The sequence below is a fragment of the Bos javanicus genome, chromosome 3, assembly GCF_032452875.1.
Source record: "Bos javanicus breed banteng chromosome 3, ARS-OSU_banteng_1.0, whole genome shotgun sequence".
In the NCBI taxonomy this organism is placed as follows: domain Eukaryota; kingdom Metazoa; phylum Chordata; class Mammalia; order Artiodactyla; family Bovidae; genus Bos; species Bos javanicus.
The window spans coordinates 50,485,055-50,512,137 of NC_083870.1; the positions used below are offsets into that span (position 1 = coordinate 50,485,055).

General features: G+C 38.5%; 1 protein-coding gene and 1 pseudogene across 4 annotated transcripts in view; both read right to left on the reverse strand.

The window, feature by feature from the left end:
• Positions 1–12,272, reverse strand: part of LOC133244274 (myosin regulatory light polypeptide 9-like) — a 36,520-nt pseudogene extending 24,248 nt beyond the window's left edge.
• Positions 1–27,083, reverse strand: part of CCDC18 (coiled-coil domain containing 18) — a 181,683-nt gene that overhangs the window by 37,971 nt on the left and 116,629 nt on the right. The window contains exon 30 of one of the 4 annotated variants that reach the window (XM_061411167.1): positions 19,114–19,280. The exons of the other annotated variants lie outside the window; for them this stretch is intronic. The gene's annotated coding sequence lies outside the window, so the exon portion shown is untranslated. Of the gene's footprint in view, positions 1–19,113; positions 19,281–27,083 lie in introns of those variants that run through there. 4 annotated transcript variants of the gene reach the window in all.

Here is a 27,083-nt window from a genome sequence, read left to right on the forward strand (position 1 = left end):
CTGAAGGTTATCATATGCTGGCTTGCGTGTCTTCCCATTCATTTATTGATTCATTTAGTAATTGTTTATTAAGCATCTCTATATGCCAGACACTGGGGATGTAGGGTGAGTAAAACACTTGAGAGTCCTTACATTCTGTCTTACATTCTGGTGAGAAGAGAAACCAAAACAATGTGGACAAATAAATACTTTCAGGTTATGGTAAGTCTTGTGAAAAAATAAAATGGTGATAGGTATAGAATTACTTTGGGGATAGGCAGTCGGTAGGCAGAATACTTTGGATAGAGTAGTGAAAAGATATGAGGAGACAACATCTGCACTGACAACTCTAGGAAGTGACTAATGAAAGCGAGTCAGTCACGGTAAGAGAGCTGTGGGAGAGTGTTCCAGGCATAGGGAACAGCAAGAGCTAAAGCTTGAGACAGAAATACATTTAGCATTAAACAAGGGCTATAAAGCAGGCCCATGTGGTCAGAGTGCATGAACAAGGTAAGAGTGGGAGCAGAGGAGTCCAGAAGTTTTTGCAGGTCTCAGAGACCTTGGAAAGAACTTCAGTTTATTCTAATGGTAATGGGAAGTTATCAGAGGGTTTTCTCTCACTTCATCTTCTCACCACCAGACACTTGTACTCCCTCCTTTCACAACGAAGAAGCATACCCTGCCACCTCTAGGGCTCTGGATTGCATGCCTGTCTAGTTGAAGATTAACTCCTGCCACGGTCTGTTCTACTCCATGCCTTAGTATTATCCTCAAGTAAACTCTCCCTAGAACCCACATCTTCACCAGCTTATGCCCTTTTTTTTCCACAGTGAAATGTAGGGAGGAGGTACAAGTGTTTGGTGGTGAGAAGGCCAGGGATGTGATTAACTTTTAAAGCCTCTCTGGCTTCTCTAGTGGTGGGCAATAAGGTAAACTCGGAGGAAGAATAGATGGCCATTGCAATCATCTAGGCAAGAGATGAGGGTGGCTTGGATCAAGGTGGAAGCAGTCATGGTGGTGAGAATTTTGAGTCAGGTTCCACTTTGCAGATAAGACTAAAAAGAATTGCTGATGGATTGGATGGGGTGGTAAGAAGAAGCACTGGGTGACTGGGGATGTTTTATCCAAGAAGGAGAAGATTGTGATAGAACAAAACTCTAGAGGGAGATTAACAATTCTGTTTTGGTCTTCTTATAGTTCAGATGTGCTAAGAGACACAAGTGGAGATGTGAGAAGGCAGCTAGATATTCAGGTATGGAGATCTAAGGAGAGAACAGAGTCGGACATGTAATTCTAATTCATCAGCATAAAGACTGTATTTAAAGCAATGAGACTATATATATATACTTATGGAGTGAGTTTAAGTCCAGAAGAAAAGAGGCCCTAGAATAGAGACCCAGGGCACTTTAATTTTGGAGGTTAGTAAAGGAAGAGGTGACCCAGAAACAACTCCAGTGATATAGAAAGAAAACTGAGAGCATGTGGTTGAAGCTAACAGTAAACTCTGTGTCAAATAGGAGGAAATGGTTGTATCTGCCAAATCCAGCAGAGAGGTCAAATTAGAGAGGACTGAGGACTAACACTGAAATTGGCAAGGTAAAGTCACTGGTGACAGATTTGGCAATGGTCATTTCCAAAAATGCAACGAGCATTTGATTGGAATGGGTTGAACAGAGAAAGAGAATTGAAGAAGTGAAGACGGCAAGTATAAGCAACTTTTCATAAGTCTCACTGTGAAAAAAAGGGCATAAGTTGGTGAGGACATGGTTCTAGGGAGAGTTTACTTGAGATTACTAAAGCATGAAGTAAAACAGACCATGGCAGGAGTTAATCTTCAACTAGGCAAGCATGCAATCCAGCACCCTAGAGACGGCAGGGTATGCTTCTTCATTGTAAAAGGAGGGAGTGCAAGTGTCTGGTGGTGAGAAGATGAAGTTAATTATTGCCTGATAACTTCTGTTCCTTCAGTGAAGTGTAAAATGAAATCACCAGCTGAGGGGGAAGATGAAGTGTAGGAGGTTTAAGGAGAGAGGAGATGTAAAATAAACAACTTGGAGAGTCGGAGGCAATGTCATATTCATATTTGATTCCTAGCATAGTGCCTGGGACACTGTAGGCATATTGAAAAGTAACTGAAGTCAGAATCAGAAAAGAAAGGAAGAACTATTATATGCATTAAAAACCTACATCTCAATAATAAAAGTGATGTTTTTGTAGAGTACTTTCACTTACAAATGGTATAGTCTGCTTGAGTGTATTCTATAAATCTATAAATTAGAAGAAGAAAGCATCGTTTTAAAAAGTGATTTAGGATAAGATTACTACTTTACACTTTATTCATTAGAAATATTTCTCACTATGCTAATCTTTTCAAGGGTGAAGGGATTCTGTCTTTTCATCTTTGTATTCTCAGGACATATATAAAACAGTGCCTGGCGTGAAGTACACAATAATATTTTTAAAAAATAAATAAATGACTACTAACACAGGAGCTTCTAATTCCAAGAGGATTTGTAATCTGAAATGGAAGACTACCCAAAAGAATTTAAATACTTTAGGGATGAAAAGTCGTAGTGGATTATAAAAACAAATGGATGTTTCAGGGATATTTTGAGAGAGCCTCAATATGCAATATACTTTCCCACAAAACTTTCTTTGTGACATTATTTCAAAAATAAAAACTGATCTAAATGGATTTTTGGTCTCATCAGTGTGGTAACTCTTATATTTGCTTGAGTTTATAGGCTCTTTGATCTTTTCTCTGTAATGGGAATGGATATTGTCTTATTTAGCTAACATTGTGCACTGTTGTGAACCATATTCCCAGATGCTTCAGAGCCACCCATCTTGCTTACTCTTCCTCTCTAGAAAGACCTGGAGAGATTTCTTTTCTGTCTGGATGATGGAGTACCACAGTCACCCACACCTGCTATGGAAGACCAGGCCCAGAGGCAGTTCCGCCAATCAGGCAGAATGTGGCTCCACTTCACCCCCGTGTTAGACTGTTCTTACTCCTGGAGTGTTGCACAGCACAACTTCCCCATTTCTTGTAACATTGCTTTCAGGGGTAAGGTATTCAAAAAATTAAACATAAACAGGAAAATAGAACTGGGCATATATGAGGGAAGGAGAGGAAAGGTAGATACAGAAAGGGGGGAAAGAAACCGGACCACTTTAAAGTCAGTTATTATAATTACAGCCATTCAGTTGAGCAACACAATAATACGATAAACTTTACAGCTGAGGGGGAAAATCATGGCAGAGGGGGAGAAAAAGAAAAGTTGAGAAAGAAATCCAACTCTGAACTGGTCATTTTGCCCAGTAGTGAGGGACATAGAGAAATGGGGAGAAATATAAGCGTGCCATAACCGTCTCTGCCGTCATGTTTATACATCAGCACAAATCACAAAGGACAGATAATATAAACACATTAACTAAGACCTTTACCAAGAAGACTTGACTTTTCTGACTTAGAAATTGATTAGAACAGGGAATGAAGACCCATTTCTCAGTCATTGTGTAAGTGGCTGGCTCCCTCTAGTGGCTGCTGAGATTCCCTGTATGTGGATCCTAAAAAGCACTTATCAGGAAAAGACTAAAGGAAAACAACTAAAAATTTTAGGAAAAAACAAAAACACTTTGTTTTAATGTCTTAACATAGAATTTTTTGAAGGTGCTCTGACAGCAAAACTAAAATTGAGGAAGATACAATATTTTTCTGTAAAACAATTAAATTATTTAAAATAGTCTAAGGCTTTGACAAAAATAAAATAGCAGTGAACAAAACAATAGCAATTAGTCATTTCCAGGGAGGGTTTCTACACATCTATAAATGAAGTCATGAGAATGGATGAGGCATTCAGATAAGCATATCATAAAGAATAGGTCCAAGGAAATCACAACATCTAAGCCGTGAGGGAACCCAAAATTAATTATCAAAGAAACAGGACGTCCTTAGACAATGGTATTGGAAAAGATCAGAGACAAGAGACCATCAAGCCATGGTAGTGGACAGTGTTAAATGGAAAGAAAAAAAAAAAAAACTAGCTATTGTGGGGACTGTGGGCAAAATAACAGAGTAGAAAGACCCTGAAATCACCTCCTCCCCGGGGCAAACCAAAATCACAACTACTTACAGAGCAACTATCTATGAGAACAACATGAAGACTGCCAGAAAAGATGAGTACAACTAAAGATATTAAGAAGGAACTACAATGAGATGGGTAGGAGAGGTAGAGATGTAGTATATTCAGGACCACACCTCCAAGTCAACAACACCCCAATTGGAAGGAATTTCACAATCATAGAGGTCCTCCCCAAGGAGAAATAAGTCTAAGCCCCACTTCAGGATCCCTATCATGGAGGTCAAGTACTGAGAAGATAAGGCCTCAGAATGTCTGGCTTTGAAAACCAGGAAAGAGAAATGAGCAAAAATAAGCAAATGGAACTAAATAAAACTAAAAATCTTTTGCATAGCAAAAGAAACTATGAACAAAGCAAAAGGATATTTGCAAACACTATCTGATAGGGGTTAATATTGAAAGCATACAAAGAACTCATACAACTCAACATCAAAGAAAAAACAAATAACCTGATTTAAAAATAGGCAGAGGACCTGAATAGACATTTTTCCAAAGAAGGTGGCCAACATAAAAAGATGCCAACATCACTAATCGTCAGAGAAATGCAAATCAAAACAGTGAGATATCACCTCATACCGGTCAGAATAGCTATCATCAAAAAGACAACAAATAACAAGTGTTAGGGATGATGTTTGGCCACCTGATGCAAAGAACAGACTCATTGGAAAAGACCCTGATGCTGGGAAAGACTGAAGGTGGGAGGAGAAGGAGATGACAAACGATGAGATGGTTGTATGGTATCACCGACACAATGGACACGATGAGTTTGAGTAGGCTCCGGGAGTTGGTGACAGACAGGGAAGCCTGGTGTGCTGCAGTCCAAGGGGTCACAAAGAGTCAGACACAACTGAGCGACTGAACTGACTGAACTGAGTGATGATGTGGGAAAAGAGAACCTGTGTACTGTTAGTGAGATTGTAAATTAGTGCAACTGATATGGAAAACAGTATAGAAGTTTCTTAAAAATATAAAAACAGAATTTCCATATGACCCAGGAATTTCACATCTGTATTTTTATCAAAAGAAATAGAAAACACTAATTAGAAAAGACACATGTACCCCAATATTCATTGCAACAGTTTTTACAATAGCCAACATATTTAAACAACATAAATGTCCACCGATAGATGAATGCATAAGAATATGTTGTATATATAATATTACATATATATGTATCTCTTATGTACAATGAAATATTACTCAGCCAAACCAAAAAAAGAATGAAATCTTGCCATTTTTGACAACATGATGGATCTAGAGAGTACTATGCTAAGTGAAATAAGTCAGAGAAAGACAAATACCTTACATTCTCATAAGTATGTGAGAATATAAAAAAACAAAGCAAACAAAGTGAAAACAGACTCATAGATACAGAACATAATGGGTGGTAGGGCAAAGGCGGGTATGTGGGAGAATACTGGTGAGTTATAAACCTCCAGGTATAAAGTAAATAAGCCACAGGGATGTAATATGCAGCATACGGAATATGGTCATAATATTGCAATAACTTTGTATGGGGACAGATGGTTACTAGATTTACTGTGGTGATCATTCCATAATGTACGCAAGTGTCATAGTGATTTGACACCTGAAAATAACATGATATTGTACATCAACTATATTTCATTAATAATTATTTAAAATGTCTATGCTCAGAAAAGAAGGCTAGAAGGATATAAAACAACACACTAAATGTGATCTTTGGGTGACAGAAAAATGAACAGCCATTGTGCAGTGAACTCAAAGGTTAAAATAAGTACCATTCAAAATAGGTAAGCAATACTGATCAGGGTAATACAATATAGCTAAAATGAAACTTTAAAGTGTGTCAATCTTTCGTTTATCTTACTAGAATTTAGATATATCAAATACTCTTTGCATGCCCTCATTACACACACACACACACACACACATACACACACTTTTCCGGTAAAAGAATTTGATCTGGATTCTCATTAAACAGCTTTTATTTCAACATGAGGAAATGGCTTATTAAGCTCTCTAGTCAAGGGGAAATGAACTAAAAGCTTTCTGTCTTCTCCTAACTACTTTAGACAGTGTCTGTTGTAAAATGCTCACGCTATTAACTTCTCAAATGAATCATAATACATGAGGATATCCAAATTTAATGAGGTAAATATGACTAGACTACAAAATTATTATTGAGAAATATATTTAAAGCACTGAACATTTCCCTGATTTGGTTATTCAGTTAAAATGATCCTACTGCTGTACCACTTCTATTTAGTCCGTTTAAAGAAGAGAACTAGCATGTTGTACAGGAAGCTACTGAAATGCTTCCATTGCAATAATACTTGGCATCTAAGATTTGGTTCAGGTTTTAGATCTCAGGTAAGTTTTGTTTTTTAGGTTTTCATCCCCTTCCTCCCAAATTATTGACACCATAAAACAAGAGAAGAATAATTTGACTTACTAAAAAGTTCTTTTTTAACTGTTAAATTATGATTTAACTGTTAATATGGACAAGTGAATAAACCCAGTCAGTGTACTGGGTTTATTTTTAAAAATGAAAGTGAATGGAATAATTTTGAAGAATTGGCTGAACTCAAGATGATACAATTGAAAAAGTATTTTAAGACAAATTCTCCACAAAACCACATTCCATACAAACATTTCCTTTATATTAATGGCCACACAACTAGATTATATATACCTTGAAGTAAGTTGACTGTACATTTAAAATCTTCATGTCCCAGCACAGTGCCATAAGAATAGTAATGCTCAATTACTGAAATGTTTCTTGCCATAGATGATAACTGTGATAGGCAGGATTCTAAAGATGTCCCCCTTACTGTAAGATTCCTGCCCCTGGTTATTCAATCAAACACTACTCTAAGTACTGCAGAGAAGGGACTTTGCAGATGCAATTAAGGTTATTAGTTGACCTTACAAAAGGGTGACCTTACAAAAAGTATCCACAATTACCTAGGCAGATCCAACCTAATCACACAAACTATTAAAGGCAAAAATATTCTCCAGATGCTGCAGGGAAAAAAGGTAGAAGAGGATGTCACTTTGAAGCATCAGGAGGATTTGACTCCCAGTTGCTGGCTTGGAGATAAAGAGAGACACAGATCAAGAAAACAGATTTAGTCCTAGACCCACAAGGAACTAAATTCTGACAACCTGAAGAAGCCTGGGAAGTAAATTCCTCCCCAAAGCCTCCACAAAGGGTCACAAGTCCTATCAACACTTGAATTTTGACCATCAGGTTCTGAGCAGAGAACCTTATCTGCAGAAATATGAGATGATAAATGGACATTGTTTTAAGCCTCTAAATCTGGGGCAATAGGAAAGTAATGCAAAAATCAAATAAACATGATTTTTTTACTATGTTGCTGTTGTTTGGTCGCTAAGTTGTGTCCAACTCTTTGCAACACCATGAAGCGCAGCACACCAGGCTTCCCTGTCCTTCACTATCTCCGGAGTTTGCTCAAACTCAAGTCCATTTGCTATGTAGGATCTTAACATTGGGTCCTATATACAATCAAATTCACAATGGTGCCCCTTATTTCACAAACATTTCTCTTTGGGGAAAGAAGCTAGAATTTAAATCTACAAGCCTGGTGCAGACCTGAGCATTGTTCCAATTCACTCAGTTGTGCAATGCTACCTAGAAGTCTTCCTTTTCACTGTCTTTTCAAATCAGATGCCATATTATTTGGACAGAGGATTTGATTTTGGAATTTCTCATTTCAATTTGAATTTCTCATTTCTGTTTTCTCCAAGAGATCCTTGATCTCTCTTCCTTTTCCTCTGAATTCCCTAGTTGTATGTTAATGAGTCCCTATCTTATGTGTGTGTGTGTGTGTTAGTCACTCAGATGTGTACAACTCTATGTACACAACTACATGTATGTATGGACTACAGCTCACCAAGCTCATCTGTCAAAGGGATTCTCCAGGCAAGAATACTGGAGTGGGTTGCCATTCCCTTCTCCAGGAGAACTTTCCAACCCAGGGACCAAACCTGGGTTTCCCATGTTGCAGGCAAATTCTTTACCATCTGAGCCACTGGGAAGCCCTATCTGAAGCCTCTTTAAATCCTGTTTGCTGCTGCTGCTAAGTCGCTTCAGTCGTGTCCGACTTATATTCCTTTAATTTGAAGACTTTTGAGGAATGTGACTTTTTAAAAATAGGCTAGGATACACAGTGTAATGTAAAATTATATGGAAATTTTCATGTGTAGTTTAAATAATAATAAAGTGACTAATGTATCTACCCACTATTCAGGTCATCCTATGCTATGCTGAGTCACTTCAGTCGTGTCCGACTCTGTGCGACCCCATAGATGGCAGCCCATCAGGCTCCCCCATCCCTAGGATTCTCCAGGCAAGATCACTGGAGTGGGTTGCCATTTCCTTCTCCAGTGCGTGCAAGTGAAAAGTGAAAGTGAAGTCGCTCAGTCATGTCCGACTCCTAGCGACCCCATGGACTGCAGCCTACCAGGCTCCTCCATCCATGGGATTTTCCAGGGAAGAGTACTGGAGTGGGGTGCCATTGCCTTCTCCGAGGTCATCCTATATCCCCCAAATTCTCTGCATGCTCCTCCCTAGTTAAATTCCCTCACTACTTCCAAAGATAACCACTATCCTCATTTTTGTGTTAAACATTCTCTTGCTTTTCTTTATAGCTATTGGCGAAGAAATATCAATAACCGCAGATATGCAGATGACACCACTCTTATGGAAGAAAGTGAAGAGGAACTAAAAAGCCTCTTGATGAAAGTGAAAGAGGAGAGTGAAAAAGTTGGTTTAAAGCTCAACATTCAGAAAACGAAGATCATGGCATCTGGTCCCATCACTTCATGGGAAATATATGGGGAAACAGTGGAAACAGTGTCACACTTCAGTTTTTGGAGCTCCCAAATCACTGCAGATGGTGATTGCAGCCATGAAATTAAAAGACGCTTACTCCTTGGAAGGAAAGTTATGACCAACCTAGAGAGCATATTCAAAAGCAGAGACATTACTTTGCCAACAAAGGTCTGTCTAGTTAAGGCTATGGTTTTTCCAGTGGTCATGTATGAATGTGAGAGTTGGACTGTGAAGAAAGCTGAGCGCCAAAGAATTGATGCTTTTGAACTGTGGTATTGGAGAAGACTCTTGAGAGTCCCTTGGACTGCAAGGAGATCCAACCAGTCTATTCTGAAGGAGATCAACCCTGGGATTTCTTTGGAAGGAATGATGCTAAAGCTGAAACTCCAGTACTTTGGCCACCTCATGCAAAGAGTTGACTCATTGGAAAAGACTCTGAGGCTGGGAGGGATTGGGGGCAGGAGGAGAAGGGGACGACAGAGGATGAGATGGCTGGATGGCATCACTGACTTGATGGACGTGAGCCTGAGTGAACTCCGGGGGTTGGTGATGGACAAGGAGGCCTGGCGTGCTGCGATTCATGGGGTCACGAAGAGTCGGACACGACTGAGCGACTGAACTGAACTGAACTGATGCTTACCTAAACAACACATTTTTAGCTTCCCTTGTTTCGAACATAAAGTTTGTTAATTTCTTAAAAAAAAAAAAAACTCCTGCTGTGATTTTGATTGGGATTGTCATCCCTTCAACTCTGGAAGCCTTTATTTCTGCTCCATATTGCACTAACTGAAACCCCCATTAAAAGTTGAAAAGAGGGACTTCCTTGGTGGTCCGGTGGATTAGATCCCCGACTGGGGAACTAGGATCCCACATGCTGTGACGAGTCCTGCATGTTGCAAGTACTTTACCCCATGCACTCTGAAGTCCATGCACTGCAACCATGAAGCATGAGCACCACAACAAAACACGATGCAACAAAGATCCCATGTGCTGCAACTAAGACCCGATGCAGCCAAGTAAATAAATAAATACAAAAACAAACAAAGACAGTGGAAAAGAAATGGTGAGAGTGGAGATCTTTACCTTATTTATAATCTTAGGAGGATATCATTCAGTCTTCTGCCATTAAGTTTGGTTTCAGTTATAGGTTTCTCATAGATGTGCTTTGTCAGATTAAGTTAATCTTCTATTCTTAGACTGCTGAAAGTTTCTTTTTTATTGTAGTAAGATATACATAACAAAAAATCTTCCCCATTTTAGCCATTTTGAAGTATACAGTTCACCATTTGAAGTATATAGTTTAGTGGCATTAGGTATATTCACATTGTTGTGCAACCACGGCCACTATCCATCTCCAGAATTTTTCATCATCCTAAACTAAAACCCTGTGGCTATTAAACAATAAATCTCCATTCCCTTCTTCCAGGTCACAAGAATCATCATTTCCATGAATTTGCCTATTCTAAGTAACACATATAAATGAAACCATACAATATTTTCCTTTTGTATCTGGCTTATTTCACTTAGCATAAAGATTTCTAGGTTCATTCAACTGTAGCATAAACCAGAATTTCCTCCCTTATTAAGACTCAATATTATTCCATTTTTGTATGCATATATTACATTTTCTTTATCCATTTATCCATCAATGGACACTTGGGCTGTTTCCATCTTTTGGCTATTATGAATAATGCTGTTAGGAACACTGGTGTACAAATAACTCTTCAAATCTCTACTTTCAATTCTTTTTGATATATACTCAGAAGTGGAATTGCTGGATAAGAGAGTGCTGCTGCTGCTAAGTCACTTCAGTCGTGTCCCACTCTGTGTGACCCCATAGATGGCAGCCCACCAGGCTCTCCCATCCCTGGGATTCTCCAGGCAAGAACACTGGAGTGGGTTGCCATATCCTTCTCCAATGCATGAAAGTGAAAAATGAAAGTGAAGTTGCTCAGTCGTGTCTGACTCATAGCGACCCCATGGACTGCAGCCCACCAGGCTCCTCCATCCATGGGATATTCCAGGCAAGAGTACTGGAGTGGGGTGCCATTGCCTTCTCCAGGATAACAGAGTAACTCTAGCTTTAATTTTCTGAGGAACTGCCATACTATTTTCCATTCCATTTTACATTCACTTCATTCACACACAAGGTTTCTAACTTCTTTACATCTTCACTAACACTTGTTATTTTCTATTGTTTAAATAATAGCCATCCTAATGGATGTGAATTGGTATCTCTGGGGTTTTGATCTGCATTATTCTAATGATTAGTTAGCATCTTTTCATGTGCTTGTTCACCATTTTTATATCTTTTCTGGAGAAATATCTACTCACAAGTCCTTTGCTCATTTTTATTTATTTTTATTTTATTTTTATCATAAAGTTTAATTATGGTTCAGAAAAAATTGAGTGAATAACCTTCTCTGAAAAAATATATTGACTCTGTAGACTGCAGTTACTAGGGGCGGGGAGGGTAGATGGCAGCTGGTAAGTTAAATTACCCTATTTTCTATTCTTAAAATGACAAAAAGTCCCACATCCAGTCTGATTATAGAGATGCATGTGCCCCAAGTGGCTGAGAATAAATACAACAAGAAAGGCAGAAGCTGTAAAGCTAAGGACATGCAACAGGCTCTAAGAGAAAGTCTCAGAAATACCCAGAGTGGCAACAAGGAACGTTTGGCTGGAGTTTGAAGTTCTTTTTAGTTGTCTTTGTCTTTTGCTCTATGCTTAAGGATGCGTATGTAATTGTAAAAATAAAATAAAAAATAAAAATACATGAACTTGATGTAATTGAAATTCCCCTTTTTGTCAATAGGTGCTTCTCTTTACAGCTCGTCCACTTTCTCATCTGTAAACTGGTCTCCCATTGTGGTCAGCAGTTCTCTCAGGTAATCCTCCTGAATGGTGCCAGTTGCTTCTTCATCAAAGCAAGCAAAAGCATTTCTGATGACATCTTCTGGATCTGTGCCATTTAACTTTTCACCAAACATTGTGAGAAACATGGTAAAATTTATGGGACCTGGAGCCTCATTCATCATGGCAACCAGATATTCTTCAGTCGGATTTTTTCCCAGGGAAGCAAGCATGTCATGTAAGTCTTCCTTGTCGATGAACCCATCCTATTCTGGTCAATCATGTTGAATGCCTCCTTGAACTCCTGAATCTGGGACTGGTCAAACACAGCAAACACGTTGGAGGTCGAGCACTGGGGGAGCTTCTTGGTGGTCTTGGTCTTTGCTCTTTTGCTTAACATGGTGGCAGTTAAATCCCTAACTCAGCCACGAGAATCCTAGAGCTTCAGGAACCTCCTCGCTGCCCCGGCTGCTGCTACCAACTCCCCTTTGCCCATTTTTAAATTTCATGATTATCATAGTTGTTGTTGCTGTGAATTTTTAAAGTTCTTCCTATATGCTGCACATTAATCTCTTGTTAAATATATGATTTGAAAATACTTTCTCCTAGACTTTTTCCTAACTTTTTTCTAGTTAGAAATGGAGGTTAGATTTTGTCAAAAGCTTTTTGTGTCTGTTGATGATATTTTTAAATTTTTTACTTTGTTAATATGATGAATTTTACTTTTAAAAATGCTTTGTTGAGACATAATTCATATCACCTGTTTTTAAGAGTGTATATAATAGAACCATTATCACAATCACTTTTAGAACATTTCATTTTTCCAAAAAGAAACCCTGTATCTAATAGTAGTCACTCCCATTTCCATCTGTATTAATCAGCTACCATATTAATTAACTGTCATAACAAAAAACCACAGAGTTGGTGGCTTAAACAACAGAAATTTATTTTCTCACAATTCTGGAGGCTGGAAATCCAGATGGCCATCATTGTGTGGTATCCTCAGATGGCCTTTTTTCTATCTGTGTGCACTCCTGGTATCTCTTCATCTTCTTGCAAGGACACACTAGTCCTACTGGATGAGCGTCTTAGGCTCCTTAAAGGCCCTATCTCCAAATACAGTTATATTGGAGTTAGAGCATTAACCTATGAATTTTGGGAGAATACAATTCAGTGCATAATATTCTGCTCTCTGCCATTGCCCCCCAAAATTAATTTCCTTCTTGAAATCAAAATACATTCACCCCATATCAACAGCCTCAAAAGCCTCAACCCATTCCATTACCAACTCCATCATCAAAGTCTCATCTAACTAACATCTAAATCAGATAAATAGGAATCTTAAACTATGATACATCCTAAAGCATAATTCCCATCTAGCAGCACTTATGACACCAGACAAGTTAGGTGGTTCTAAAATACAATAGTGGGACAGGCATAGGATAAACGTTCCCATTCCAAAAAGGAGAAACTGGAAAAAAGAAAAATGTCACAGGTCCCAAGAAAGTCTTAAATCTATGAAGACAAATTCATTTAGACCTTAGGACTCAAGAATAATCCTCATTGCCACAACTGTCCCCTGGGCTCAGTTCAGAGGGAGCAGGCAAAACACCCAGCACCTAGTCTTTCTCTAGAAGGGTTAAATTTCATCTTTCCCAGCTGCTGTCCAATGGTCTCACTTTTAATCAGACTGCATCTGGGTGGGAAATTCTCAGGAGCCTGAAAGACCTTTAGGGAACATCTCCTTCCTTCTGCCCCTAGCTTACTCCAAGAGCAAAACCAAGTCCCCAGCTATTCCCTGGAAGGAGCTTGTCCACATATCTAACATCCCAACATTTATAGTTGCCACCTGAAGAACTGGCTCCCAAATCAGTTAGCTCTGAGAGCCAAAAGGGCTCAGCATTCACAAGTATCATGGGACTACATTAAACTAATAGGCAGTTTTATACAGAAATGCAAGCATTTCTCATAGTTATTACCCCTAGGCTCAGCACAGAGGAAACAGGCAAAAATAATTTCTCCCTGGAAGAGCTTTGACTGCATACTTTCCCAATTGCTTTCCAAGGGTTGAGGGTTAGGCTTCGGATAAGCTTGCACCTGGGAGCTAATGGGGCTTGCACTTAGGAGTCATCTGCGAGACTGAAAGGGTGTGTGGGAACTTCAGGCACCTCCCCACCCCAAATCCATTAAGCCCAGCAATGAAACCAAGTCTGTAGCTTCTCCTTAACAGAATCTGGAAAAATACCTAGCAGTCTACCTTCCATGTCTGCCAGCTGAGGAAATGGCTCCTAAATCACCTGCCTGTGGGACATGATGGTGTTTAGCATCACAAGTTCTCTAGGATCACAGAGAACAAAGAGGTAGTTCTATATGGGTTCACAAGAACTTCTAGGGGATATTCCCTCTGGCTCATCACAGATTGGTTAGGCAAAAACAACCAGCTCCTGATTTTGCCCTGAAAGAACCTAAACTGCATATCTAAAATCCTGACTTTCCCAGCTGCAGCCTGAAGATCAGGCTTCTAATTAGCCTAACCTGAGAAGCTGAAGAGGCAGGTAATATGAGAAACTCTCTGAAAAAGAAATTAAGGGAACTTATTTATAATAGCATCAAAAAGAATAAAATGCTTAAGGATAAATTTAACCAGGAAAGTGAAAGATCTATACACTGAAAACTGCAAAACACTGATGAAAGCAATTGAAAAAGGCACAAATAAAAGGAAAGATATTCTAGCTTGTGATTGGAAAAATTAGTACTGTGAAAATGTCCTTACTGACCAAAGTGATCTACAGATTCAATGCAATCCCTATTAAAATTCCAATTGCACCTTTGCAGAAATATAAAAAACAACCCCCAAATTTAAATGGACCCACAAAAGATTCCAAAGAGCCAAAGTAATCTTAAGCAGGGAGAACAAAGCTGAAAGCACCTCGCCTGATTTCAAACTACATTATAAAGCTATAGAAATCAAAACAGTACAGGACTGGCCTAAAAATAGACACATAATTCTGGAACAGAATAATGAGCCCAGATAGAAACTCATTCATATATGGTCAATTAGTTTTCAACAAAGGCACTAAGAATACACAATGAGGAAAAGACAGTTATCCTCAAAAAATAGTTTTGGGAAATCCAGATATTCACATGAAAAAGAATTAAACTGGACCCCCATCTTACACCATACACAAATATTAACTCATAATGGATAAGATTTAAAAGTCTTGAAATCATAAAATTCCTGGAAGACAACATAGAGAAATGCTTCTTGATACTGGTCTTGGCAATGATTATTTGGATTTGACAACAAAAGCAAAGGCAAGAAATATTACCCTTTTGTTAATTGCTTCCTTTGTTGCCCTCTGGTCTTCCTTTGCTATTTTTTTTTTTTAATAGCAAAAAAAATAGTGGTATACTTTAAGTTTTTTCTCTTTATCTTTTGTGAGCCTACTAGAGATTTTTCTTTGTGGTTACCACAAGGGTTACATAAAACATCTTATAGTTAGAACAGTCTATTGTGAGGCAATAACAACTTAGTCATATACAAAAACTCTACACTTTTACTTCTCCTCTCATATTTTATGCCATTGATGCCATACTTTAGTTTATATAGTAATCCATTAACAAGTTATTGCAGCTATAGTTCTTTTTAATACTATTGTCTTTTAACTTTTATACCTAAAGTTAAAAGCACCATCACTACAGTATTATTCTGAATTTGACTATTTACTTTTCCTTTTAGTAAGTTTTCACGTTACTAATTAGTTGTCTTTTGTTTCAACTTGAAGAACTTCCTTCAACATTTCTTATAAGGCAGTGGTGAAGAACTCAGATTTTGTCTGGGAAAATCTTTGTCTCCTTTTCTGAAGAACAGTTTTTTGTTTTTGTTTTTTAATTGGAGGATAATTGCTTTACAATGTTGTATTGGTCCCTGCTATACACATCAACATGAATCAGCCATGGCTATACATATGTCCCCTCCCTCTTATTCTCCTTTCCCATTCCCCAACCCATCCCACCCGTCTAGGTTGTCAGAGAGCACCGGGTTGAGCTCCCTGCATCATATAGCAAATCCCCACTATCTATTTTACATATGGTAATGTATATATTTCAATGCTACTGTCAATTCGTCCCACCTTCTCCTTTCCCACTGTGTTCACAATTCTGTTCTCAATGTCTGTGTCTCTATTGCTACCCTGCAAACAGGTTCATTAGTACCATTTTTCTAGATTCTATATATCTGCATTAATATATGACATTTGTTTTTTCTCTTTCTGACTTACTTCACTCCCTGTAACAGGCTCTAGGTTCATCCATCTCACTAGAACTGACTTAAATCTGTTCCTTTTATGGCTGAGTAATATTCCATTGTACATCTATACCACAACTTCTTTATCCATTCATCTGTTGATGGACATCTACATTGCTTCCATGTCCTAATTATTGTAAATAGTGCTGCCATGAATATTTGGGTGCATGTGTCACTTTGAATTAGGGCTTTCTCAGGGTAGATGCCCAGTAGTGAAATAGCTGGGTCACATGGTGGTTTTATTCCCAGTTTTTAAAGAAGTCTCCATACTGTTCTCCAAAGTAGATGTATCAATTTACATTCCTACCAACTTTGAAGTTGTATTGTTGTGCAAGAGTGTTCCCTTTTCTCCACATCCTCTCCAGCATTTATTGTTTGTAAATTTTATTATGATGGCTATTCTGACTGGTGTGAGGTAATACCTCATTGTAGTTTTGATTTCCATTTTTCTAATAATGAGCAATGCTGAACATTTTTTTTCATGTGTCTATTGGCCATCTATATGTCTTCTGAAGGACAGTTTTGCCGAGTATAGTGTTAGTTGGCTTTTTTTTTTTCTTTCAGTACTCTGAATATATCATCCTTTTCCCTTCTGGTCTGCTAGGTTTCTGTGGAGACATCTGCTGATATCCTTATGGAAGTTCCCTAGAATATAAGGAGTTGGTTTTCTCATACTGCTTTCAAAATTCTCTTGTCTTTGAATTTTAACAACTTTATTATAATGTGTTTCAGGGTAATCTTCTTTGAGTTGATCTTGCTTTTGGTCCTTTAAGCTTCATGTACCTGGCTGTCTAGATCTTTCTCAAAATTCGGGAAGTTTTCAGCCACTAGATTTTGAATAAACTTTATGCCTCTTTCTGGCTCTCTTCTCCTTCTGAAATTCAATGATGTTTATTTTCATTTGCTTGAGATTATCACATAATTCACGCAGGCTTTCTTCACTCTTTTTTACCTCACTCTTTCTTCTTGTTCCCTGGGTTGGGAAGACCCCTGGGAGAAGGGAAAGGCTACTCCAGTATTCCAGCCTAGAGAATTCCACGAACTGTACAGTCCATGGGGTTGCAAAGAATCAGACATGACTGAGCAACCTTTACTTTCTTCTTGTAACTAGCTAATTTCAAAGGAGTTTGCTGATCTGTTTTTGAAGCTATTAAAATTTTCAGTTCTAACATTGTATTTTTCAGGTCCAGTTCTGTTTACTTCTTTTTTACTTTATTGAATGATGAAATGAAGTGAAGTCGTCCAGTCGTGTCCGACTCTTTGCGACCCCATGGACAGTAGCCCACCAGACTCCGCTGTCCATGGGATTTTTCAGGCAAGAATACTGGAGTGGGCTGCCATTTCCTTCTCCAGGTGATCTTCCCAACCCAGGGATCGAACCCAGGTCTCCTGCATTGCAGACAGACACTTTTATCATCTGAGCCACCAGGGTATAATGTAAACCAATTAAAATCAATTGGGTCCAAGATGACAAGTCAAATTCAAGTAAACCTTATTGAATGATGATTATTGTTTATTCCTATAAATACTCTTTATTCTTGATATTTGTTTTTTAACATGATTAAGCTATTCAGAAACAATTTTTATTCTTTCAGGTCTCAATTTTAGTATCTGTGTGGTACCAGGGTAGCATTTAGTTTATGATTTACTTCTCCACTACTGAGGCAAAACTTTTGACAATTCCACCTGATGCCCTGAAAATGATGAGATTTTTCCACCCTCACTGGTGGGAAGAGAAATTATTCTTAGATTTGTCTGCTGCTACTGCAGCTGCTAAGTCGCTTCAGTCGTGTCCGACTCTGTGCAACCCCATACACGGCAGCCGACCAGGATCCCCCGTCCCTGGGATTCTCCAGGCAAGAACACTGGAGTGGGTTGCCATTTCCTTCTCCAATTCATAAAAGTAAAAAGTGAAAGTGAAGTCACTCAGTCGTGTTCAACTCTAAGTGACCCCATGGACTGCAGCCTACCAGGCTCCTCCATCCATGGGATTTTCCAGGCAATTGTCTGAGCTCTCTCCAATTAGTTCAGGTGGTTCTTTCCTTGGATTTGTGTAGTTTTCTCATATATATTCACTGATCATTACTTACTAGTAAACTTGATGGGAATTGTTTGTAGATTTCAAGAGTTGTCTCTGTGCAGCTCCCTCCTCTCTAGTACTCTGCCCCATTAACTCTAGCTTCGAAGACTCTCCTGATTCCTATCCTGTCCCTTCAGTTCAGGATAACTGATAACTTCTGCTTTGATTTCCCCAGGGCTCCTTGTGCACTGCCTAGAAACTCTCTCCAGGTAATAAGCTGGTGGAAATGGAGGGTTTGCTGGGTCCTTTTCCCCTATAAGGAATCATTGTTCATTGTTGCCTGAAATCCAGTGTCTTGAAAAGTGTCATTTCATGTTCTTCCTTTAATCAGTTGAAGGTGATTTCTGAAAATGGTTCACTATTTACTGGAGCCAAAAAACTCCACAAAATCATGCAAATAAAGAGGCTTGAGTCTTTGTGTCCAAACTTTAAGAACACTGACAAAATTACTCAGGTCATCAATAGTCTGCATGTCCAAAAAGCCACCAAGTATCTGAAAGATGCCACACTACAGAAGCAAGGTATGCCATTCTGTTACAATGGTTCAGTTCAGTTCAGTCGCTAAGTCAAGTCTGACTCTTTGTGATCCCATGGATTGCAGCAGAACGGGATTTTCTGTCCTTCATCTCCTGGAATTTGCTTAAACTCATGTCTATTGAGTTGGTGATGCCATCCAATCATCTCATCCTCTGTCATCCCTTTCTCTTCCCGCCTTCAATCTTTCCCAGCATTAGGGGCTTTTCCAATGAGTTGGCTTTTCACATCAGGTGGCCAAAGTATTGCAGGTTCAACTTTGGCATTAGTCCTTTCAGTGAATATTCTTGGTTGATGTCCTTTAGGATTGACTGGCTTGATCTCCTTGCTGTCCAAGGGACTCTCAAGAGTCTTCTCTAGCACCACAGTAACTTACAGGTTTAGATGTAGGTTTTCTGGTCATTGAATACATCCAGGTGAAAAACATCCCCCAGGACGCACTGCAATGCTAGCATTGGATTAACCCATGCATGAGCATCTCTGCCACAAATTTTCCACAATTTGTTCTTGTGGAAAAATAAATTGCTCCTAAACCAGAAGAGGAGGCTGCATAGAAGAAAAATATATCCCAGATAAATCGAAGAGACAAAAGTTTATGAACTAGAAATACATTCAGCATAAAATAAGAGCAAATAAAAGTAAAAAGAAATAAAACCCCAAAACTGTTGTTTCATGTATTTTCATAGTCTTTTGATTATTTCAGGTAGGAGGATACATCTAGTCCTTGTAATTGCATTTTGACCCAAGGCAGAAATGCAGTTTGCTTAGTTTTTAGGATTAAGCATCTATGTTTATGAATAAGGCTAGTTTCTAATATCCCTTGTACTTTCTTTGTGAAGTGTTGGTATCTTATGGAAGTTTTGATAAATTTATGTTATTTTTCTAAGAATTTCTACTTTTAGATTATGCTTAAAGCAAATTAAAAATTATTCTTCAAAGATTTAATATCCTATTAATTTTTTAATGTCTGAAGCATGTGTAGGTACATACCCACTTTCATTACAATTATTGCTAATTACTGGCTTCTTTTTCACTTAATCAGCTCACCAGATATTTCTCAATTATACTAGTCTTTTGAAAAAACAACTTTTGGCTTTTTATATTCTATTTTATACTTGCTTTTTATTTCATTCAATTTTCATACCATTATCATCTTTTTTATACTAATTTTGCTCATTTTAAAACTTCTAGATAGACGTTTAACTAATTCACTTTTAGTCTGTCTTTTTAAAGAAATGTTATCTATTGCTGGCTATAATAGACTTCTCTACTGTTTTAGCCGTACTCACACAAGCTTTGAAACACAGTACTATGCTATCAGTTCAGTGAAAGTGAGAAACAGATTTAAGGGCCTAGATCTGATAGATAGAGTGCCTGATGAACTATGGAATGAGGTTCGTGACATTGTACAGGAGACAGGGATCAAGACCATCCCCATGGAAAAGAAATGCAAAAAAGCAAAATGGCTATCTGGGGAGGCCTTACAAATAGCTGTGAAAAGAAGAGAAGTGAAAAGCAAAGGAGAAAAGGAAAGATATGAACATCTGAATTCAGAGTTCCAAAGAATAGCAAGAAGAGATAAGAAAACCTTCTTCAGCGATCAATGCAAAGAAATAGAGGAAAACAACAGACTGGGAAAGACTAGAGATCTCTTCAAGAAAATTAGAGATACCAAAGGAACATTTCATGCAAAGATGGGCTCGATAAAGGACAGAAATGGTATGGACCTAACAGAAGCAGAAGATATTAAGACGAGATGGCAAGAATACACAGAACTGTACAAAAAAGATCTTCACGACCCAGATAATCACGATGGTGTGATCACTCACCTAGAGCCAGACATCCTGGAATGTAAAGTCAAGTGGGCCTTAGAAAGCATCACTACGAACAAAGCTAGTGGAGGTGATGGAATTCCAGTGGAGCTATTTCAAATCCTGAAAGATGATGCGGTGAAAGTGCTGCACTCAATATGCCAGCAAATTTGGAAAACTCAGCAGTGGCCACATGACTGGAAAAGGTCAGTTTTCATTCCAATCCCAAAGAAAGGCAATGCCAAAGAATGCTCAAACTACTGCACAATTGCACTCATCTCACACACTAGTAAAGTAATGCTCAAAATTCTCCAAGCCAGGCTTCAGCAATATGTGAACTGTGAACTTCCTGATGTTCAAGCTGGTTTTAGAGAAGGAAGAGGAACCAGAGATCAAATTGGCAACATCCACTGGATCATGGAAAAAGCAAGAGAGTTCCAGAAAAACATCTATTTCTGCTTTATTGACTATGCCAAAGCCTTTGACTGTGTGGATCACAATCAACTGTGGAAAATTCTGAAAGAGATGGGAATACCAGACCACCTGATCTACCTCTTGAGAAACCTGTATGCAGGTCAGGAAGCAACAATTAGAACTGCACATGGAACAACAGACTGGTTCCAAATAGGAAAAGGAGTACGTCAAAGCTGTATATTGTCACCCTGCTTATTTAACTTATATGCAGAGTACATCATGAGAAACACTGGACTGGAAGAAACACAAGCTGAATTAAGATTGCCAGGAGAAATATCAATAACCTCAGATATGCAGATGACACCACCCTTATGGCAGAAAGTGAAGAGGAACTAAAAAGCCTCTTGATGAAAGTGAAAGAGGAGAGTGAAAAAGTTGGCTTAAAGCTCAAGATTCAGAAAACGAAGATCATGGCATCCGATCCCATCACTTCATGAGAAATAGATGGGGAAACAGTGGAAACAGTGTCAGACTTTATTTTTCTTGGCTCTAAAATCACTGCAGATGGTGACTGCAGCCATGAAATTAAAAGACGTTTACTGTTTGGAAGGAAAGTTATGACCAACCTAGATAGCATATTCAAAAGCAGAGACATTACTTTGCCAACAGAGGTCCATCTAGTCAAGGCTATGGTTTTTCCTGTGGTCATGTATGGATGTGAGAGCTGGACTGGGAAGAAGGCTGAGCGCCAAAGAACTGATGCTTTTGAACCGTGGTGTTGGAGAAGACTCTTGAGAGTCCCTTGGACTGCAAGGAGATCCAACCAGTCCATTCTGAAGGAGATCAACCCTGGCATTTCTTTGGAAGGAATGATGCTAAAGCTGAAACTCCAGTACTTTGGCCAACTCACGTGAAGAGCTGACTCATTGGAAAAGACTGATGCTGGGAGGGATTGGGGGCAGGAGAAGGGGACGACAGAGGATGAGATGGCTGGATAGCATCACTGACTTGATGGACGTGAGTCTCAGTGAACTCCGAGAGCTGGTGATGGACAGGGAGGCCTGGCATGCTGTGATTCATGGGGTTGCAAAGAGTCGGACACGACTGAGTGACTGGTCTGATCTGATCTGCGTATCTGAGGTTACTGATATTTCTCTCAGCAATCTTGATTCCAGCTTGTGCTTCCTCCAGCCCTGCATTTCTCATGATGTACTCTGCATATAAGTTAAATAAGCACAGTGACAATATACAGCCTTGACATACTGCTTTTCCTATTTGGAACCAGTCTGTTGTTCCATGTGCAGTTCTAACTGTTGCTTCCTGACCTGCATACAGGTTTCTCAAGAGGCAGGTCAGGTGGTCTGGTATTCCCATCTCTTTCAGAATTTTCCACAGTTGATTGTGATCCACACAGTCAAAGGCTTTGGCATAGTCAATAAAGCAGAAATAGATGTTTTTCTGGAACTCTCTTGCTTTTTCCATGATCCAGCGGATGTTGCCAATTTGATCTCTGGTTCCTCTGCCTTTTCTAAAACCAGCTTGAACATCTGGAAGTTCATGGTTCACCTATTGCTGAAGCCTGGCTTGGAGAATTTTCAGCATTACTTTACTAGTGTGTGAGATGAGTGCAATTGTGCGGTAGTTTGAGCATTCTTTGGCATTGCCTTTCTTTGGGATTGGAATGAAAACTGACCTTTTCCAGTCGTGTGGCCACTGCTGAGTTTTCCAAATTTGCTGGCATATTGAGTGCAGCACTTTCACCGCATCATCTTTCAGGATTTGAAATAGCTCCACTGGAATTCCATCACCTCCACTAGCTTTGTTCGTAGTGATGCTTTCTAAGGCCCACTTGACTTCACATTCCAGGATGTCTGGCTCTAGGTGAGTGATCACACCATCGTGATTATCTGGGTCATGAAGATCTTTTTTGTACAGTGTTTCTATGTATTCTTGCCACCTCTTCTTAATATCTTCTGCTTCTGTAAGATCCATACCATTTCTATCCTTAATCGAGCCCATCTTCGCATGAAATGTCCCCTTGTATCTAATTTTCTTGAAGAGATCTCTAGTCTTTCCCAGTCTGTTGTTTTCCTCTATTTCTTTGCATTGATTGCTGAAGAAGGTTTTCTTATCTCTTCTTGCTATTCTTTGGAACTCTGCATTCAGATGCTTATATCTTTCCTTTTCTCCTTTGCTCTTTGGTTCTCTTCTCTTCACAGCTATTTGTAAGGCCTCCTCAGACAGCCATTTTGCTTTTTTGCATTTCTTTTCCATGGGGATGATCTTGATCCCTGTCTACTGTACAATGTCACGAACCTCTGTCCATAGTTCATCAGGCACTATCTATCAGATCTAGGTACTTAAATCTATTTCTCACTTCCACTGTATAATCATAAGGGATTTGATTTAGGTCATACCTGAATGGTCTAGTGGTTTTCCCTACTTTCTTCAATTTAAGTCTGAATTTAGTAATAAGGAGTTCATGATCTGAGACACAGTCAGCTCCTGGTCTTGTTTTTGTTGACTGTATACAGCTTCTCCATCTTTGGCAGCAAAGAATATAATCAATCTGATTTCAGTGTTGACTATCTGGTGATGTCCATGCGTAGAGTCTTCTCTTGTGTTGTTGGAAGAAGGAGTTTGCTATGATCAGTGCATTTTCTTGGCAAAACTCTATTAGTCTTTGCCCTGCTTCATTCCGTATTCCAAGGCCAAATTTGCCTGTTACTCCATGTGTGTCTTGACTTCCTACTTTTGCATTCCAGTCCCCTATAATGAAAAGGACATCTTTTTTGGGTGTTAGTTCTAAAAGGTCTTGTAGGTCTTCACAGAACCGTTCAACTTCAGCTTCTTCAGCGTTACTGGTTGGGGCATAGGCTTGGATTACTGTGATATTGAATGGTTTGCCTTGGAAACAAACAGAGATCATTCTGTTGTTTTTGAGATTGCATCCAAGTACTGCCATTTCTTGCTATACTTCAGTACTGTGCTATACTTCATTTCAAAACATTTATTATTTTCCATTATTCCTTTTTTGACTAATGAGTTAATCAGAAATGTGTTTCTTACTTTCAAACATACAGGGATTTTTCTATGTATCTTTTTATTATGTATTTCTAACTTTAAAATGTTATGGTCAATCTCATAGTTCTGTCCACTTAGAAGACTTCCCCTAAACACTGCTATAGTTTAGCAACATTCCATATTTTGTTTCATGCAACATTTGGAGTCAATTCCCCTTTAATCCAAGTCTAAGCTTTTCCTTCCTCCATCAGCCATCTTATAGACCATCCCCCCAATAAAGCCATGTAGGTGTGAGCTAAAGGAGACATCTTACTGTAATAGAGATAGTGATATGCGGGTCTAGCTCCCTTTTTCATGTACTCTATTTGTACCTTCCAAACTCCCCAAGTTTGGTCTCTGAACTATCATTTTCATTGTTTAATAGATTGCTACTAAATTAGCTCATAATGGAAGCTCTTGTAAAAGTTGCTTGATGTCTCATGCACATGTGCTCAATAGCATGTCAGGAGATGCTTTTCAAAAAGCATATAATTCTCTGCTGCAAAAATTATGACCTTGCTCCAGAACCCTAGGGATTTGTGCTATAGCTCTCTCATTAAAGCTTGTGAGAGATTCCTCTTAATGTTTTTATCTACCATGGATCCTCTACTACCAAGGGATCTGCCAAATTATATGATCTGAGGAGCAGGGCAACTTGCATTGCAGCCTGGACCTACCGTAGAATCTTCCTCACTCAAATCTGACAGCCTTCTAAATTTCAAAATAACTGGTTTGGAGCAGTATATACTGTTTCCAAAATTCAAATGGATCCATCAAGTGTTGTGTCCCCTAGTATGGAGTACCTGGTATAATAACTTGCTCTTTACTTAGAAGGGTTGTTTCATCAATTCCTGGACAACCAGAATCTCAAAGATGTCAGTGATGTGGCAGGTGTCTGAATCTTTACAGACTTATCTTTCACTCTCTAGCAAGTATGTATCTCACTAGAGTTTCAAGAGTTTTTGTCATTTCCTGCTTGCTAAGTCTGACTAGTATGTCATTATATACTAAATATACAGAATCATGCACCAGCGAAATGGTTTTATGGACTATCAAGACAATTGAGGTCCCTGCAGATTACTTTGACAAATTTCAGGAGCATTAATATAGACTCAAGACAGCTTGTATGTACTGCTGACATGATTATTTTTTTTAACTGAAGTACAGCTGATTTACAATGGTGTATTAGTTTCTGCTGTACAGAAAAGTGATTCAGTTATACATAAATATATATATTCTTTTCCATATTGCTTTCCATTATGGTTTATTACAGGATATTGAGTATATTTCCTTCTGCTATACAGTGGGACCTTATTGTTTATCTATGTTACATAAAGTATTTTATATCTGCTAATCCAAAACTCCTAATTTATCCTACCCTACACCCTTGGTAACCGTAAGTTTGTTTTCTAAGTCTGTGAGTCTGTTTCATAAATAAATTCATTTGTGTCATATTTTAGATTACATATATAAGTGATATCATAAGGTATTTGTCTTTTTATGACTTACTTCACTTAGTATGATAATGTCTAGGTCCATCCATGATACTGCCAATGGCATTATTTCACGTTTTTTTATGACCCAGTAGTAGTTCATCATGTATATATACCACATCTTCTTTATCCATTCATCTGTTGATGGACATTTAGGTTGCTTCCATTTTTTTCTCAGTTATTATAAATAGTACTGCTATGAACATTGGGGTGCATATATCTTTTCAAATTAGAGTTTTATCAGGAAATCCAAGGAGTGGGATTGCTGGATTATATGGCAACTCTATTTTTAGTTTTTTAAGGAACTTCCACACTATTCTCCCTTGAACATAGTAGCTGCACCAATTTACGTTCCCACCAACAGTGTACGAAGGTTCTCTTTTCTCCACATCCTCTCCAGCATTTGTTATTTGTAGACTTTTTAGTAATAGCCATTCTGACTGGTGTGGGATGGTAACTCATTGTAATTTTGATTTGAATTTCTCTAATTAGCAATGTTGAGCATCTTTTCATGTATCTCTTGGGCATCTGTATGTCTTCTTTGGAGTAATGTCTATTTAGGTCTTCAGTTTTTTGATTGGGTTGTTTGTTTTTTTGCTATTAGGTTATATGAGCCATATGTACATTTTAGAAATTAAGCCCTTGTCAGCTGCTTCATTTGCAAATATTTTCTCCCAGTCTGTAGTTTATCTTTTCATTTTGTTTATGGTTCCCTTTGCTGTGCAAAAGCATATAAGTTGATTAGGTCCCATTTATATTTGCTTTTACTTCTATTGCCTTGGGAGACTGACCTAGAAAACATTGGTACAATTTATTGATGACCCTATTTAAAAGCAAATTGCAAAAAATAAATAAATAAAAGCAACTTGCTTTTGATCTTTTACTTATGAGAACTGATAGAATGGTTTTGAAGATCAATAGCTGAATATGAAGTGCCAGGCTATGTTGATCTCTAAATAAAGATACCACATCTAGCATAGCCGCCATTTGTTTAACTTTAGTTAAAAACTATCTTCTACACCTCACCTGGGAACACTCAAGTGAAGTGAATAAAAATATAATGCATCCTTTAAATTGTTCATGTTGGCACTAATCTCAGTAATTCCACCTAGGTTGCAGTGTCACTTCTGATTTTCTGTTGGCTGGAAAAGAGGTACAAAGGTTTCTAACTGAACTTTCATACCTTGGTGGTTTTTGGTCAACTGCTAAGTATATGCATCCCAACTGTGTATACAGGGGACAGAGAAATAATCAAAAGGTGGATTTGTAGATCCCTGGACCCACTGAGTATGCTTGGGTCAGGGCTCCATTTATCACCTGGCTTTCATGAGCCTCTACTTCAACTGAGGAGCTAGGCATTTGGGGTCTCTAGTAATAATGTTAGTTCATATGCTGTATCTAACAACTCTATAAAGGTCTGACTCCAGACAAATAAAAGTATTTTAAAATGTTGGCAGTCAGTCTCACAATACTGTTATTATATCCTCATAATTTTTAGAGCTTTCCATGTCTCTTGGGTTATACCATTTTGTGGATTCATAAGATGATGCCACATTTTTCTCCTAATT